Source organism: Mustela nigripes, chromosome 13, assembly GCF_022355385.1.
Source record: "Mustela nigripes isolate SB6536 chromosome 13, MUSNIG.SB6536, whole genome shotgun sequence".
Taxonomy (NCBI): Eukaryota; Metazoa; Chordata; class Mammalia; order Carnivora; family Mustelidae; genus Mustela; species Mustela nigripes.
Window position 1 is genome coordinate 22721041 of NC_081569.1, and position 19144 is coordinate 22740184.

Genomic DNA, 19144 nt, shown 5'->3' on the forward strand with positions numbered 1-19144 from the left:
ATTAAAAAATTAATTAAATAAAATCTTTACATAAAAAAGGAATCTAGTAATTTATTTGTGTTTTTTTCAATATTATTTATTTTTATTTATTTATTTGACAGAGAGAGAGAGAGAGTGAGAGAAAGATCACAAATAGGGAGACAGGCAGGCAGAGAGAGAGTGGTGGAGGAAGCAGGCTCCCGCTGAACAGAGCCTGATGCGGGGCTTGATCCCAGGACCCTGAGATCATGACCTGAGCTGAAGGCATAGGTTTAACCCACTGAGCCTCCAGGTGCCCCCATTCTTTTTGATTGTTGAGGAATATTCCATTGTATATATGTATATATCACATCTTCTTTATCCATTTATTAGTCGATGGACATTTGGGCTCTTTCCATAATGTGACTATTATTGATAGTGCTGCTTTAAACATTGGGTTGCATGTGACCCTTGGAATCAACATTTTTGTACCCATTAGACTAATACCTAGTAGGGCAGTTGCTGAATTGTAGAGTAGCTCTATTTTCAACTTTTTGAGGAATCTCCATGCTGTATTACAGAGTGGCTGCAGCAGTTTGCATTTCCACCAATAGTGTAGGAGGGTTCCCCTTTCTCGGTATCCTCACCAACATCTGTTGTTTCCTGACTTGTTAATTTTAGCCCTTCTGATAGGGTGGTTTCTCACTGTGGTTTTGATTTGTATTTTCCTAATACCAAGCAATGTTCAGCATTTTTTCATGTGTCTGTTGGCCATTTGGATGTTTTCTTTGGAAAAACATCTATTCATGACTTTTGCCCATTTCTTTTTCTGTTTTTAAATTTCTTTTCAGCGTAACAGTATTCATTGTTTTTGCACCACACCCAGTGCTCCATCCAATCTGTGCCCTCTCTAATACCCACCACCTGGCTCCCCCAACCTCCCACCCCCTGACTCTTCGAAACCCTCAGATTGTTTTTCAGAGTCCATATCCTCTCATGATTCACCTCCCCTTCCAATTTCCCTCAACTCCTTTCTCCTCTCCATCTCCCCTTGTCCTCCATGCTATTTGTTATGCTCCACAAATAAGTGAAACCATATGATAATTGACTCTCTCTGCTTGACTTATTTCACTCAGCATAATCTCTTCCAGTCCCGTCCATGCTGCTACAAAAGTTGGGTATTCATCCTTTCTGATGGAGGCATAATACTCCATAGTGTATATGGACCACATCTTCCTTATCCATTCATCCGTTGAAGGGCATCTGGGTTCTTTCCACAGTTTGGAGACTATGGCCATTGCTGCTATAAACATTGGGGTACAGATGGCCCTTCTTTTCACGACTTCTGTATCTTTGAAGTAAATACCCAGGAGTGCAATTGCAGGGTCATAGGGAAGCTCTATTTTTTAATTTCTTGAGGAATCTCCACACTGTTTTCAAAAGTGGCTGCACCAAGTTGCATTCCCACCAACAGTGTAAGCGCGTTCCCATTTCTCCACATCCTCTTCAACACATGTTGTTTCCTGTCTTGCTAATTTTGGCCATTCTAACTGGCGTAAGTTGGTATCTCTCTCTCTCTCTCTCTCTCTTTTTTTAAAGATATTATTTATTTCAATTTCAAGTAGGTGGAGAGGCAGGCAGAGAGAGAGAGAGAGAGGAGGAGGAAGCAGGCTCCCCACTGAGTAGAGAGCCCGATGCGGGGCTCAATCCTAGGACCCTGAGATCATGACCTGAGCCAAAGGCAGAGGTTTAATCCACTGAGCCATCCAAGTGCCCCAGTGGTATCTCAATGTTGTTTTAACATCAAATCTATCTATGAAAGACCCACAGCAAATATCATCCTCAATGGGAAAAAGCTGACAGCCTTCCCATTGAGATCAGGAACACGACAAGGATGCCCACTCTCACCACTCTTGTTCAACATAGTATTAGAAGTCCTAGCATCAGCAATCAGATAACAAAGAGAAATAAAAGGTATCCAAATTGGCAATGAAGTCAAACTCTCTCTCTTCACAGATGACATGATTCTTTATATGGAAAACCCAAAAGACTCCACCCCCAAACTACTAGAACTCATACAGCTATTCAGTAATGTGGCAGGATACAAAGTCAATGTACAGAAATCAATAGCTTTCTTATACACTAACAATGAAAATACAAAAAGGGAAATTAGAGAATCAATTCCATTTACTATAGCGCCAAGAACCACAAGATATCTGGGAATAAACCTAACCAAAGAGGTAAAGGATCTGTACTCAAAGAACTAAAGAACACTCGTGAAAGAAATTGAAGACACAAAATGATGGAAGACCATTCCATGCACTTGAATTGGAAGAAGAATTATTGTTAAAATGTCTATACTGCCTAGAGCAATCTATACTTTCAATGCCATTCTGATCAAAATTTCACCAGTATTTTTCAAAGAGCTGGAGCAAATGATCCTAAAGTTTGTATGGAATCAGAAGAGACCCTGAATTGATAAGGAAATGTTGAAAAACGAAAACAAAAAAACTGAATAACATTCTGTTGCATGTATATACTACATATATATGCCACATCTGGTAATTCTGTCCTTTTGTTTTTAGGAAACACTGTTTCCCATAGCAGATGTACCATTTTACCTTTCTAACTGCAAAGTGCAAGGGTTCTAATTTCTCTATATCCTTGCCAATACTTGTTATTCTGTTTTTGTTATTGTTTTTTAATTCAATAACCACTCAAAAGGGTGTAAAGTGGTATCTTGTATGCTGATCTTTTACTGATTGGTTTATCTTCATCTTCTTTGGAGAAATGTTTATTCCAGTCTTTTGACCATTTCTTAACCAGGGTAATTTGGTGGTGGTGGTTGCTGAGTTGTAGGAATTCTTATATATTGTAGATATTAACCATATATCAGATATAGGATTTGAAAATATTCCCCCATCGTGAAGCTTGTTTTTGTTTCATATTACTGATACACAGAGGTTTTAAAATTTGATGTACTCCCATTTAATCTATTTTTTGTTTGTTTCCTGTGCTTTTGGTGTCATCAAAGAAATCTTTGACAAATCAAATGTCATGAAGATTTTATCTATGAGATTTATAATTTTAGCTCTTAAGTTTAGGTCTTTTATACAAATTATTGTTTTGCATATGGATATTCAATTTTCCCAGCACTGTGTGTTGAATAGATTATCTTTTCCCCCATTGAATGGCCTTTGTATTCCTGTTGAAATCATTTGAGCTGTAGGCAAGTTTATTTCTGGGTTCTATTCCATTTGTCTATGTGTTTTGCATTTTCAAAAAATATTTCTTAGGGTTTACATTTCAAAGTTAGCATTCCTAGTAGATCTTGTAAGAATAAATACGATGAGGAAGATTTTAAATCACACTATTCTGACTAGGAATCTCTGACAATTTTCATGATATAGGCCATGTGACCAGGATACAGATCAGCAAACCTTTTTTCTAAAGGGCCAGTTTATTAAGGACAGAGAGATTTACTTTTAGAAATTGACTCATGTAATTATGAAGATTGACAAGTCCAAAATCTGCAGGGTAGGCTGGTAGATTAGAGACAAAGAAGAGTTGCAGATTTTAATCCAACACCAGGCTGGAGACAGAATTTCCTTCCCACCTTCCCTCCCTCCCTCTCTCCCTCCTTTCCTTTTTTCCTTTTTTCAAGATTTTATGTATTTATTTGACAGAGAGAGACATAACAGAGAGAACAAAGGAGGGGTAGTGGGAGAAGCAGGCTTCCCACTGAGCAGGAAGCCTGTTGTGGGGTTCAATACCAAGATCCTGGGATCATGACCTGAGTTGAAGGCAAAGACTTAAAGACTGAACCACCCAGGTGCCCCAAATTTCCTCTTAAGAAACCTCACTCTGGTCTCTCTCAAAACTTTCAACTAATTGGATAAGACCCACCCACAAAAGAAGTTAATCCACATAACTAATGGTATATTTAGTTGTTGATCTCCTCCAAAAAACACCTTCACAATTGCATCCAGGCTGATGCTTGACCAAATATATGGGTGCTGTGGCTCAGCCAATTTGACACATAAAATTAACATCATAAATTCATCTCCTGTCAACTTGGCATTCATATATATTTCCTTAAACCATCCTAATCTCCAGGGGCGTCTTGGTGGCTCAGTCAGTTAAGTGTCCTGAGATCAAGCCCCCATTGGGGGTATTCCCTGCTCAGCAGGGATTCTGCTTCTTTTATCTATCCCTCGACTCATGTTCTCACTCTCACTTGCACTCTCTTTCAAATAATCTTGGGACCCCTGGGTAGCTCAGTCGGGTAAGTGTCTGCTTTCAGCTCAGGTCATGAACTCAGGGTCCTGGGATCAAGCCCCATATCAGACTCCCTGCTCAGCAGGGAGTATGCTTCTCTCTCTCCCTCTGCCCTTATTCCCTGCTTGTGCTCTCTATCTCAAATAAATAAATCAATTTTAAAAAATTAATTTTAAAATTAAAATAATTGAGCCTGGGTGACTTAGTGGGTTGGACCTCTGCCTTCAGCTCAGGTCATGATCTCAAGGTCCTGGGGTCGAGCCCCACGCCAGGCTCTCTGCTCAATGGGGGACCTGCTCCCCCCCCCCCCGCCGTCTGCCTCTCTACATACTTGTGATCTCTGTCAAATAAATAAATAAAAATTTTTAAGAATATATTTTTTAAAAAATCAAATAAATAATAAATATAATCTTAAGAAAGAAAGATTTTTTTTTCTCTCCTTCTGTCCCTTCCTCTCAAAAAAACCCAAACAAGCAGGGGGAGAGGCAGAATCAGAGGGAGAAGCATACTGCCAGCTGAGCAGGGAGCCCTACATGGGGCTCAACTGCAGGACTCCAGGATCATGACCTGAGCTGAAGGCAGATGCTTAACTGACCTAGCCACCCAGGTGCCCTAGTATCCTTCCCTTTGGAACAAAAATCTCTAGGCCAGAAAAGCATAGGTCATAGGGACAAGAAGTAAAGCTTTGCTTGTAGGTTGCTAGGATTAATAAGTAACAGGGCCACTCCCATTTCTACCCTTTAATTCCTGAATCCAAGAATCTTGACTACCTGAGAAACTGTATCATATTGAATGCAGATTCATGGCATATGCATCCTCCTTGCCCCAGCTATACGAGATATTACCACTAGCTGATACTGCATCTGAGTCTTTCAAAGCCCATTTTACCATTCTATAAGCCAGCAACTTTAGGATGGTGGGAAACATGGTAAGATGAGTGAATTCCCACCAGTGCTGTACCAGTGCTGTACTTCATTTCCTGTTATTGGGGAGAAAAAAGTTTTTCTTGACCCTTGTAGGGCCTCTGGCTGGATCTGAATATTTTTTTAAGATTTTATTTATTAGAGAGAGAAAGATCATGAGTATCAGGGAGGAGCCAAAGGAGAGGGAGAAGCAGACTCTCCACTGATGGGCCCCAGGGAGCCCAGTGGTTATGAGGCTCAATCTGAAGACCCTGACATCATGACCTGAGCTGAAGGCAGACTGACTGAGTCACCCAGGTGCCCCTGGATCTGAATATTCTAAAGGAAGATTAACAGGAGAAAATCATGCAAATTACTTAATGTAAATTTTATGTAACCTGGGAGCCTTAAAGAAATGAAGACCCAGAGAAACAGACCTGAGTATATTGATGATAGGTTTTTGAAAAGTGGGCAGTCATGGAGAAATATGCTAAGGAGTAGGAGTAATTGTAGTAAATGTGGGGAAACATAAAAGGTCTTGTTTGCTCAGATTTTTCTCAGTATCCCTTTTTGTTCAGAGATAAATATGTTTACTTTTTCTGGATATTGGGAGGGTATCTTTCATATGAGGTTTTATGGCCTGTTTTAGGGTGAGGTGGAGGGTAGAGTATGAGTGAACTTCCTGATTCTGGTTTTTTTTTTTTCCTCAAACTCCTTTATTCCCAAATATCCAATATGTTAAAGTGACACACTTGGGGGTAGCTGGTCCTAGACCCTATCACTCTGAAGTGAGTTCCTTGATGAGAAGGATACATGTCAGTGGATATGATATGCTGTAAGACCATGGGTGGTACTTTGACAGTGTGGGCAGAAGTACTGCACTCAGGGAAGGCAAATACATATCCAGAGTAGGTAAGTAAGTTTATTTCAGTAAGAACAAAATGTTGTCTTTTCTAAGATGGAACGGTCTAATGTGATCAGCCTTCCACCAAGTAGCTAGCTGAATACCCCAAGGAATTGTGCCATATCAGAGACTCAGTGTTGATCTCTGCTTCTGCCAGATTGGGTTCTCAGCAGTGGCTGCATTCAGGTTTACCATGGTGAGTGGACGTCCATGTTGCTGAGATCATGCATAACCTCTGTCCCTGCCACCATCGTCTCTCTGTTCATGGGTCTGTTGAGTGGTGATGGGTAGCTGGGGAAATGGGGTGACTGGTGTCCACAGAATAGAACTCAGAACTCCCTTCTGAGTTCATCCTTTGCTTAATATCCACAGGGAAAAAAATGTCTTCACAATGTTTGCCCATTCAGAATAGTCTATCTGTATACCTCTTTCCCAGACCTCCTTATTGCCAATTTCCCAATCATGTTCTTTCTAAATCCCTGGCCAAGCCATTGGCTATAGCATAACAATCAACAAATAATCACATGTCTGGCCATTTCTCCAAAGCAAAATAAACAATTAGGTGTACTGCTAGAAGTTCTGCCCACTGGAAAAGAATTTACCACTTTTTTGTGTTCTTTCAGGAATATCCCAGAAAAGGAACATAGTGCTGCAATTATGTATTTTTGGGTGATGTCTGCATATTCTGCAGGCTTGAGTTTTTTCTTACTCTCTCATATGACCATAGGAAACCTATAATTAGGCAATATAAATTTATTCGTTTGTTTAAGAAACAAATTGAGAGCCTTATGTACACAGTCACCCACAGTCTTGCCTCCTGTAAGTGTGTGATTAGGGTGCCCAAAGTTTGTATTTTGCATATCTCCATTGCTACATCATACCATAGACTATCCATGTTCTCTTTACTAATATATATGGAATCCCTTTAAGCCTAATCAGCTAAAAGAACCAACTGCACAGGGCACCTGTGTGGCTCAGTTGGTTGGGCGTCTGCCTTTTCACAGTTCATTATCCTAGGGTCCTCAGATCTAGGATCCTGAGAGTCTTGTATCAGGCTCCCTACTTGGTGGGAGTTGGCTTCTCCCTCTACCTCCCTCTTTCTCTCTCTGTCTCTCATGAATAAATAAATAAAATCTTAAAAAGAACCAATTACAGAAACCCTAGAACGAATTCCAAAAACTCATCCTTAATATTTTGTTCCTCTAGAGCCACTCTATGTACCAAAATCTGTATTAGCATTCTCCTGAGAAGCAGAACCAATAGGGTATGTATATTGGTCCGTCAGTCTGTGTGTGTATGTGCATATGCGTGTGTGTGTGTGTGTGTCTCCCCTTTATTTTGAAAGGGAGAAAGACATTGATTTTTTAAAAGATTTTATTTATTTACTTGACAAATAGAGATTACAAGTAGGCAGAGAGGTAGGCAGAGAAAGAGGAGGAGGCAGGCTCCCTGCTGAACAGAGAGCCTGATGTGGGGCTTGATCCCAGGACCCTGGGGGATTATGACCTGAGCCGAAGGCAGAGGCTTTTTAACACACTGAGCCACCCAGGTGCCCAAGACATTGATTTTAAGAAATTGACTCACATGGGGTACTTGGCTGGCTCAGTCAGAAGAGCATGTGAACCTTAATCTCAGGGTTGTGAGTTGGAACCCCACATTGGGTGTAGAGATTACTTAAAAATAAAAAATCCGGGGTGCCTGGGTGGCTCAGTGGGTTAAAGCCTCTGCCTTCAGCTCGGGTCATGATCTCAGGGTCCTGGGATCGAGCCCCACAACGGGATCTCTGCTCAGCAGGGAGCCTGCTTCCTCCTCTCTCTCTCTGCCTACCTCTCTGCCTACTTGCGATCTCTCTCTGTCAAATAAATAAATAAATCTTTAAAAAAAATCTTTTTTTTTTAAATTTGACTCATGTGGTTATGAAGGCTGGCAAGTCCAAAATCTACAGGGTGGGCTAGGAAGCTGGAGGTCCAGTGAAGAGTTGATTTGCAGCTTGAGTCCAAAGTCAGTCTACTGGCAAAATACCCACTTAGGGAACCTCTGTTTTCTCATAAGACCTTCAAATGGGGGTGCCTGGTTGGCTCAGTTGGTTAGGCTTCTGACTTGATTTTGGTTCAGATCACGATCTCACGGTCATGAGATTGAGCCCCAAATCAGGTTCTGCTGAGAGTGGAGCCTGCTAGACATTCTCTGTCTCTCTGTCCCTCCCCTTCCCCCCACCCAGCTTTTGCACATTTTCTCTACCCCCTCTCATAAAAAACAAAAAACAAACAAACAAAAAAAAAAAAACATGACAACAACAACAACAACAAAAACCCTTCAGTTGATTAAGTGAGGCTAACCTACATTATGGAATGTAATCTGCTTTATTCTAAAACTATTTAAATATTAATCCCATAAAAAATATGTTCACAGAAACACACAGGTTGATGTTTGATCAAATATCTGAGTATTATGGCCTATTCAATTGACACACAAAATTACCATCATTATCAGATAGTAAATATTTTTGTTTTGTGAACCATCTGGTTTCTGCTATGTAGGGAAGGAAAAGTTTTCCTCAAGCCTCTTTAGGGCTCTGGCTGGGTCTGAAAATTAATGTAAGTTTGATTTTATTCTATTTTAAATTGTTTATTTATTTATTTGATGTAAGTTTTATGTGACCCAGAAGCTTTTATTGCTAAGGAAATGAAGCCCCAAAGAAACAGAGATGATTATTTTTTGCCAGGTTTGTTGAAATGTGAGTAACCATGGAAGAATGTTAGGTCAGAAAATTTGAGGTTAGTGTAGCAAACTGGGAGAAATTTAGCAAGAGCTGTTTTTTTCAATTCTTGGCATCTCTTTGTCTTTAGAGATAAGGGTACATCTTTCTAGGCATAGGGAAAGTACTTCTCAAAGGAGGAGTCTATGTCCTATTTCAGAGGAGAAGGGTGGGGAGGGAGATCAAAGTGAACTTTTGTTTCAGAGAGCCTGGTAGAGTGGGGAGGAACAGAGGGAGAGGAAAGAGAAAATATTAAACAGGCTCCAGGCCTAGTGCTCAACTCAGTGTGGGGCTGTATCTCACAACTCTGAGATCATGAACAGAGATGAAATCAAGAGAGGCACTTAACCAACTGAGCAACCCAGGTGCCCCCAAAGTGATTTTTTTTTCTTTTATAATTTTCTCAAACTCCGTTGTCTTAAATATTCAATATGCCAAGGTGCCATATTCTGGCTTAGTGTGGACTATTCAGCTGTGAAGTTGTAGCCATAGATAAATATATAAACAAATGGGCATGGCTGTATGAGATAATAGAAAAAAATATATGTATCAGCAGCTATAATTTAATAAAATTTATATATATATGTATATGTATATATATATATATATATATGTATATATTTATATATATATATATACATATACATATACATACACACTCACAGTTCCTGGCACAGAGTTCCTAAAATCCTTGTGATTTTTTTAATTGATAAGAACACTAAGAGCAACTCTTCTTTTAACTGTTGGTCTTCAACCCCATCCCTGACACAGAACTCCGAAAACACTTGTAAATTCCTTAGTGGTAAGAACACTAGGAGGATCTCTTGTTCTGAGTAGGTAACTCTGGTTGGGTTCCTGGATGGCTCCTGGATGGGAGCTGACCCCAGAAAGGTGAAGTCATGATTAGAAGCTTGGAGTTTTTCAGCCCCACCCCCACTTATGTAGAGAGGAGAGAGGGACTATAAATGGAGCTAATAATTGATCATGTCATCCTAGTAAAGTCTCCACAAAAAAAAAAAAAACAATGTATGGTACTAAGCTTCCAGGATGGTGAAAACATCCATTACTCGGAGGATGTAATGGGACAAATGCTTCTGCTCTTCGGAGCCTCTCAGACTTTGCCTGGGTCTCTCCTCATATGGTTGTTCATCTATATCCTTTTAGCATGTCCTTAATTAAACCGGATTAAACTGGTCCAGTTGACCTTCAAACAATGTGGGGATTAGGGGTGCCAATTCTCACACTGTTGAAAATCTATGTATAATTTTTTACTTCCCCCCCAAATTAACTACTAATAGCTTACAATTAACCAGAAGCCTTACTGTTAACAAATAGTTGATTAACACCTATTTTGTATGTTACATGTATTATATACTATTTTCTTTTTTTTCCTTTTTTTTTTATGTCGGTTACCATACAGTACATCATTAGTTTTTGATGTAGTGTTCCATGACTCATTGTTTGCTTTATAATACCCAGTGCTCCATGCAATCCGTACCCTCTTTAATACCCATCACCAGGCTCTTACAATACTTTTTCTTTCTTTCATTTTTTAAACACTTTATTTATTTATTTGATAGAGAGATCACAATTAGACAGAGAAGCAGGCTGAGAGAGAGGGAGAGAGGCAAGCTGAGAGGGAGAGAAAAGCAGGCTCCCCGCTGAGCAGAGAGCCTGAGGCAGGGCTTGATCCCAGGACCCTGAGATCATGACCTGAGCAGAAGGCACAGGCTTAACCTACTGAGCCATCCAGGTGCCCCTCAACAATACTTTTTCTTTTCTTTTTTTGATTAGAAAGCATTGAAATACATTTATTTAGTTAGTTAGTTCAATTAGCCAACATGTAGTACATCACTTGTTTTTGATAGAGTGTTCAAGGATTCATCTGATGTGTATAACACCCAGTGATCATCATATCACACACCCACCTTAATAACCACCCACCATGGGTTACCCCATATCCCCACCGCCTCCCTTCTATAACCCTCATTTTGTTTCTTAATTTTTTCAATATTTCTAGGCTACATAGTTCACCTGCAAAATTTTTCAAATTGTTACAAATCTCCAAAAATCTTTCTAATTTATTTATTGGAAAAATTTGACCTTTAAAGTGGACCCATGCATTTCAAATTTTTGTTGTTCAAGGGTCAACTGTGAATGTTTCCCCAAGTTTAGTGAGCCTTAATTAAACCAAAAGGCGTAGAAGGTCACATAAGCCTCTGATTTGTAGCCACTCCAGACAGATGTTATGGGGAACCTCTGGACCTACTACTTGCAATTGGCATCTGAAGTGGGTAGGAGCAATCTTCTGAGACTGAGCCTTAACTTTAGGATCTGACACTACATCCAGGTAACATATTATCAGAATTGAGGTAAATTTACAAACCCAGCTGGTGTTGTGGAGAATTATTTGGTCTTATTACTACTCATAAATTTGGTGACAAAAGTATCAGATGTGAAGTATTCCAACTGAATGGGGTAATAGTGTGAGAAGGAGAAACATACAGGAGTGGAGAGCTGGATTTTTCCCATTTAGGAAGGAAAGACTGGGATTTTCTATTCAGCTGTGTTCTAATTACATTTTATGTATGGATACTGAAATTTGAACTTTATGTAATTTTCATGTGTTACAAAATTGCCTTTCTTTTTATTCCCTCCCAACTACTTAAAACATAGGCAGTACGTGAGATTTAGTGTCATTTTCTGACCACCTAGAGGGTTTTTGCCCAAAGCCTGGATATGGTGAGAATGTATACAAAAGCCATGGGTGAAAGACTCTCTTTTTCGTTACTTGTGACCTGCTGGAGTATTCTCAAGAGGAGTAGGCATTTCCTCCCCCTGCTCAGCCTCTTCTGGAGCTAGTCTTGGGATTTTCAAGAATGTGGTTCCCCAGATAGGGGGAAGGGAGCCTAAGGCAAAAATATCTCCTAGTCAGTTCTCCTGTGAATGGATTTTGCCTGTAGGGAAAGGCTGCCACCCAGTGCCTTGAGCAAATTGCCTGTAGGCACTGTCTTGGGCTTTTGTGCTCAAAGTGTGTGTTCTGTTTTGTCTTTTCACCCAGTTTACTCCTTGGGCTTTAGGTTTGTGGAATCAGAATTATAAAGAGAGTCATTGCCCATAATAGTTACTGCAGGGTAGAGTAGTGGTTAAGAGCAAGGGCAAAGTAAACAGAGAGCTGGGCTTGAATCTGGGTTCAACTGGTTGTGAGCTGTGTGACTTTGGGTATGGTTCTGGACTTCTCTGGGGCTCAGTTTCCTAATATGTGAGAGGGTTGGAAATATAAAGAAACTCAAGGGGTAGTTATTTGGATTAATGGTAAAGTACCTGGAAAAATTACCTGACACATTGTAAGCAGAATATATGTCTGCAAAATAAATAAATGAATAATGAAAAATAGCTGCTCTGCATAGAATGCAGACTTCAAACCATGCAGTCTTTATTGCCTTGAACTTCTGCTTCTGAATTTTAAATTTTGTCATAAAAAGGACTCTAGCCTCTCTGCTAGAGAGTATTTTACTTGTATCTCAAAATGTTTGCCTCTTATTTTATAATTTTATCTTTTGTATTTGTTTTAGTTCTGATACATTGGAATAAAATTCCAAAAAAGTGGTTTTAGTGGGTATGGCTTTCCTTTTCATATTAACAAAAATGTTTTTACAAAAAAGATAAGTAATCATGTTTTAAAGACTCCTCCACAAAAGTCCTCCTAGTGGCAGAAAAGAAGACTGGAGATTGTCTAATTGTCCCACATATAAAACTTTATAATATTTTATGTTTAAACATTTTATAACTTGTTCTGTTATATAGTTATATTTATTTTATTTTAAAGTTTTTTTTTTTAAACTCCCTACAAGGGGAATTTTACTCAAGTAGAAGGACATCTTATTTTCAAACCTGGGCAGGATTTTTTACTTCCCTCACATTCAGCAAATACAAAACAATTTATATGAGTCAAAACCATCACAGTCTATCACTCACTTAAAAAAATAATTAATTTGTTTGAGAGTGATCGTGAGAGAGAGAGAAAAAAAAGAATGAGCAGAGGGAGTAGCAGAGGGAGAGGGTGAAGCAGTTTCCCCGCTGAGCAAGGAGCCAGATGTGGGGTTTGATCCATGAGCCCCGGGATCATGACCTGAGCTGAGGGCAGATGCTCAACTGACTAAGCCACCCAGGCATGTCCATCATTCGTTGTTCTAAGAAAATTTATTAGCGTTGTATTAATTATATACATTTTCGCCACATAATAATTTCACAATATAACAAATTCAAAACCAGAAATCCACTTTCAAAACACTTTTTCTTTGCTTCGTCCCGTCCTCAAGCTTTTTTCCTAATGTGACTGGTTTACTTTAGAAAACATCAAGGGGTACTTGGGTGGCTCAGTCATTTAGCATCTGCCTTCTGCTCCGGTCCTGATCCCAGGTCCTCAGATGGAGCCCCACATCAGGCTCCCTGCTCTGCGGGAAACCTCCTTCTCCCTCTCCCACTCCTGCTTATGTGCCTGCTCTCACTATCTTTCTCTTTGTCAAATAAATAAATAAAATCTTTAGAAAAAAAAAGGAAAAGTAAAGAAAACATTAAATCTGTATATTTTAATTTTTCACTGTCTATTTGGATTATTTCAAAATGGAAGATAATTCAAAATAATGCTGTTGGGATTTATGTAGAACTTGCCCAAGGAGCAGAACACCTGTGTGTAAGTTGGAAGACCTCATGAATAGAATCCAACCGTTGTCTTTCGGCTGGCTGCCTTTTGACTTCTTCCTATTTACCTGCTTGGGCCCTACTCCTCCGGAGGGTATTCTTGGGTTTTGTAATGGCTTGGGGGAGAGGGGTGGGCTCCATTGCTAGGAAGGGAGCCTATATTCTTTGTTCTTCACCTGCCAGAGGAATTAGAAGGGCCAGAGTGGGGAATCTGTGTGCTTTGTAGGTTTGATTGTGGCCAAAGCAGAAGGTAAGAAGGACCGCCTAGGTAGAGAGAGATCCGCCACAGTTGCCAAGTAGAGAGATCACAAAGAACAAATACTTTTTAATGACTAACATCTTTGCCCTTTTTTCTTGGAAATTCTCTTCCTTATTGATTTCTGTGAGTTCTTGATGTAATGGGTATGTATTAAGTGTATTCCAAAGGTATTCTCCTCTCTTTTAACCTTGTTTATTATATACTTTTGCCATACACGTGTCCTTAAACAACTTTTTCTGTTTTATTTGATTGTTTGCTTTTGATTTGGTACAGTTCATAAATTCAAATGATAATTTAAAAAAAATATGCTTACGGGGACGCCTAGGTGGCTCAGTTGGTTAAGCGGCTGCCTTCGGCTCAGGTCATGATCCCAGCATCCTGGGATCGAGTCCCACATCGGGATCCTTGCTTGGCAGGGAGCCTGCTTCTCCCTCTGCCTCTGCCTGCCACTCTGTCTGCCTGTGCTTGCTCTCGCTTCTCTCTCTATGACAATTAAATAAATAAAATCTTTTAAAAAAAATATGCTTACAGAGATGCTTCAGTGGTACCTCTCCTTTCTGCCCTGTCCACCAACCTGCTCCCTTTGTAGGTGACCATGTCAGGACACTTCTGTATATAATTTCTGATCAGTTTATTCTCTTAACTTTTTATCTCAGAACAGTTTTATACTTACATAATTACTTCAAAGATAGTGCAATTATTGTATATTTCACACATATATTCCTCAACATTTTACATTAGTATGGTGCATTGGTTATAATTAATAAACCAAACTGATGTTTAGACTTTATTTAGATGTTCTCATCTCTTCATAATGTCCTTTCTCTGTTCTGGATCTCATCCAGGATAACATTACATTTAGTACTCCTCTCTCAAGGCTCTTCTGGGTTGTAACAAAACTCAGAAAGTTTCTCAGACTTTCTTTGTTTTTGACAGTTTTTGGATTACTATTCAGGTATTTATAAAATGGCCCTCAATTGGAATTAAAAAAATTAAAAGGTACACTCTGTAATATCCACCTTTTAAAAATTGTACAATTCAGTGATTTTTAGCATATTCACAATGTTTTATAAACATCCCTACTATTTAATTTCAAACATTTTATCATCCTATAAAGAAACCCAATAACCAGTAGCAGTCAATCCCTACTCATCCTTCCCCCATTCTCTGACTACCGCTGTCTGGCTTTCTGTATCTATGAATTTGACTATTTTGAACATTTTGTATAAGTGGACTCATATCAAATGTGGCCCTTTATGTTTGAATCTTTTCATTTAGCATAACATTTTTCAAGCTTTATCCATTTTATAGCATGAATCAATACTTCATTCCTTTTTATGGCTAAATGATATTTTAATATAGATATGCCATACCACATATTTTGTTTATCCATTCATCAGTTGATAGACATTTGAGTTATTTTCTCTCTCTATTATAATAAGATTGCTATGAAAATTCATGTACATATTTTTGCATACATGTGTGTTTTCATTTCTTTATGGTTATATACTTAAGAGTAGAGTTTAGATCATAGGATAACTTTATTGTTAAAGTTTTAGGTATTCAAATTTTTTTTTCTAAAGTGGTTGCACTAATTTACATTTCTATAAGCAAGGTATGAATGTTCCAATTTGTCCACATCCTCCATAACACTTGTTATTGTCTTTTTGATTATAGCCCTCCTACTGAGTGTGAAGTGGCACCTCATTGAGATAATCTTTTGCATTTCCCTAATGACTAATGGTGTTGAACATCTTTTCATGTGCTGATTGGCCGTTTGTTTATATCGTTTTTTTGGGGGTGAATTATTTATTCAAATCTTTCATACTTTATTCTATCTTTTGTTGAGTTGTAAGACTTTCTTTATAGGATATTTGCAAATAGTTTCCACCATTCTGCTGGTTGTCATTTTATTTTCTTAATGGTGTCCTTTGAAGCAAAAATTTTAATGTAATTGTGGTAAAGTCTACTTTATTTTTTTTGTATCCTTTCTAAGAAAATGTTGCTTACTTAAGTCAATGTCACACAGATTTACACCCATATTTTCATCTGAGAGTTTTATATTTTAAACTCTTATATTGAATCTTTAATCCATTTTGACTTAATTTTTATATATGATGGAGGAGTTCTGATCAGTTTTGCAGATTCTTTAGCTTCAGTTGTATACAGAATTTTTTTTTTAAAAATTTTGAGGATAGTTTTACTCCAGATTTGTTGTCTCATAGGTGTATAACTATGAGTATATGACTTGGGGATAGGTCTAGACTTTGGGAAAAATGGAATTGTTGCGAAACATATGTGGGTCTAGCAACACAGTCCTTATAACAAAGTGTATTGGTAAAGTCTCTCTCTCACTCTCTCTCTCTCTCTCTTTTTTTTTTTTTTTTGTATGTTTACTTCCCAATTGCAGGGAATGCTCAATCAGACTTATAAACTGATATAAATTATACTCTTTAAGTATATGAATGATCCAATATGTCAGCTTTCTTTGGAGTGTGTATAAGGCTCAGGGAACTTATCACGCCTTCTTTGGCATCTAAAGCCAGTTTCTTAAGGTGGTAGAACAGCCAGAAAACTATCAGGAGTGTGGTCAGAGTTGTCAAAAAGAGCAGGCTGGAAAAGGATTTGGAAGCTGGGTCAGTAACTAGACAATCAAGTATATTAGAGCTGCGAATTAAGTATAATTTTATCTTAATATTTATTTTTTAATTCTAAAAGTAATTAATTAACATTGTACAAAGTATAAACATGGTAAAAACATTAAAAAAAATGCACCCAAATTTTTACAGACAACAGGAGCCTAAAGGGACATGACTCCTGAAAAACACATATGGTATCTTGCAACAAGAAAAATGACATAAAGAAAAATCTGAGGAAATATGAATAAGGTACAAATTTTAATTAACAACAATAACACATATACCAAATTTTTATTTCCTAGTAGAAGTTATCACTGTAGTATTTGGGGCTGTTTGAAGAGCTAACACTTTTATAGAGTTTTTGGTCTGAAACAAACTCTACTCTATATAGGCATATAAACTCATTTAGCTGTCAGATCATTGTGTAAGGTAAGTACAATTCCTCCGTATTTTACATATTTAAAAAAATTAGGCACAGATGGGGTGCCTGGGTGGCTCAGTGGTTAAGTCGCTGCCTTCGGCTCAGGTCATGATCTCAGGGTCCTGGGATTGAGTCCCGCATCGGGCTCTCTGCTCAGCAGGGAGCCTGCTTCCTCCTCTCTCTCTCTCTCTCTGCCTGCCTCTCTGCCTACTTGTGATTTCTCTCTGTCAAATAAACAAATAAAATCTTAAAAAAAAAAATTAGGCACAGAAAGTTAGATAATTGCCTCAAGTAACGTTGCTGTCAAGTTTCAAAACTAGAATTTGAATCAAATGATTCTGAGTCCAATGATAGTTTTCAACAGTATAGTGGTATGTATTCGTTCATACATTTTTTTTTAATGTGCAGGTAACATATATTTACATAAAATATTCACATAGCATTAATTTTACATAATATTTTACTATTTGCTCCATGATCAGGGTTGACTTTCTATTTATAGGGGAGTAACTAAAAATAGTCAGTATGCCAGGGTGGCATATTTTAGGGTAGTATTTTATGAACTCCTTCATATGTTTCTCCACAAGAATGTGTCAAAATGATCTATTAGTGAAATTTTGTAGATTAAAAATCTGTTTAATATTGATAATTTCAAATGATTCTTTATATGAGCTGTATTATATTTCTATATATCAGCCTAATATTATTGTTTGTATACATAGGTAAAATTTACTTAGCCTATATATCTTTCATGAGGCACATTACATAGTTTTCAAGATTTTATTATGATAGATGTCTGCATTGACACGTCTCTTCACACTTATTTGTAAAGTATAAAATGATTGGGAACAGAGCACTAGCTAAAGGGAATGGGGAGGGGATTTTGGCTATTTAGTCACCATTAGCCCACCTTCCCCCTCAGTTCATTGACATGGAGAATAGAGAAATTACAAAGCTATGTAAAATTCTATGCAAATACAGCTTCAGGATTATTCCCTTAGCTTTCTGTCCTTAGCATTGTTTTTCTCCATGTTCATGTATGCAACAGTTTTGGAGTTAACCAAAGTGTCTCTTAAATCTGTAAAGGGTATTATAAAGAAAAAAAAAAAGGAAATCATTCTATCTACTTGCTCATCCCTGTTGTATGAAAGTATGATTTTCCCCACTCTAGCTATCACTGATTATTGGTAAAAATTTCAATATACCCATGTAAACGTTTTGTTTTTTGTAGGAATCCAAGTTCATTTTTCGTTTTATAGAAATTGAGTAGACAACTTTTCCAACTTAATTACTGATACATTCTGTGTTTGAGAGGTTAATTACATTATGATGGTTTTAGCATAATTTTCAAAATTTGCAAAGAAAAACAAACCAAAACAAAACAAAACCCAAAACTGTAGAAAGCATAAAAAGAGGGAAAGAAATCTAACCAAATTCAAATAATGGAGTATCTTTTTTTTTTTTTTAGGATTTTATTTATTTATCTGACAGAGAGAGCATAGCAAGAGAAGTAACACAAGCATGGGGAGTGGGAGAGGGAGAGCCCAATGTGGGGCAGGATCCTAGGACCTTGGGATCATTATCTGAGCCAAACGCAGATGCTTAATGACTGAACCACACAGGCACTCTAATACAGTATCTTTTAAAAGGGATTTTCTCCTAGATTGGGTTTCAATGATCTAGCAATACTGCACTGACTGCGGTTTTGCATCAATTTAGCTTTTCCAAATCAACATTTTTTTCTTTTCTTTCTTTCTTTTTTTAAAGATTTTATTTATTTATTTATTTGACAGAGAAACACAGCTAAAGAGGGAACACAGCAGGGGGAGGGGCAGAGGGAGAAGCAGGCCTCCTGTGGAGCAGGAAGCCCCATGCAGGGCTCCATCTCGGACCCTGGGATTGTGACCTGAGCCGGAGGCAGATGCTCAAGGATTGAGCCATTCAGGCGCCCCCCAGATCAGCATATCTGACATGGTATAGGAAAACACGAAGATGACTGTAAATCAGGATTTTTGGCCCACGGTGCCTGCAAAGATTTGTTGGGGAACCAAGAATTATTTCCTCAAAATTTTATATATATTTAAGAAAGAGAAACGTTGCCATTGAACCCCAGGGTGGTGATGCCGTCCTTGGAGTCCCCCTCCTAGGGCGCTAATACTTTGGGTACTTGGAATCAAGCAAACATCACACCCTGGTAATGCCAGTTAGCAGAGGCGCTGGCACGCCTGCACTGCGGCAGGACCTCAGCACTGCGGCAAACTGTTGCGGATGCGCAGCCAAAGACGGAGGGGCGGTTTGCTGCGCATGCGCAGGTGGAACTG

The 19144-nt window shown here is 38.4% G+C and overlaps 1 pseudogene; it reads right to left on the reverse strand.

Annotated features, from left to right (window-relative positions):
- The window catches only part of LOC131999262 (centromere protein K-like), an 89994-nt pseudogene extending 70865 nt beyond the window's left edge, over window positions 1-19129 (reverse strand).
- Between the last annotated feature and the right edge of the window lie 15 nt (window positions 19130-19144).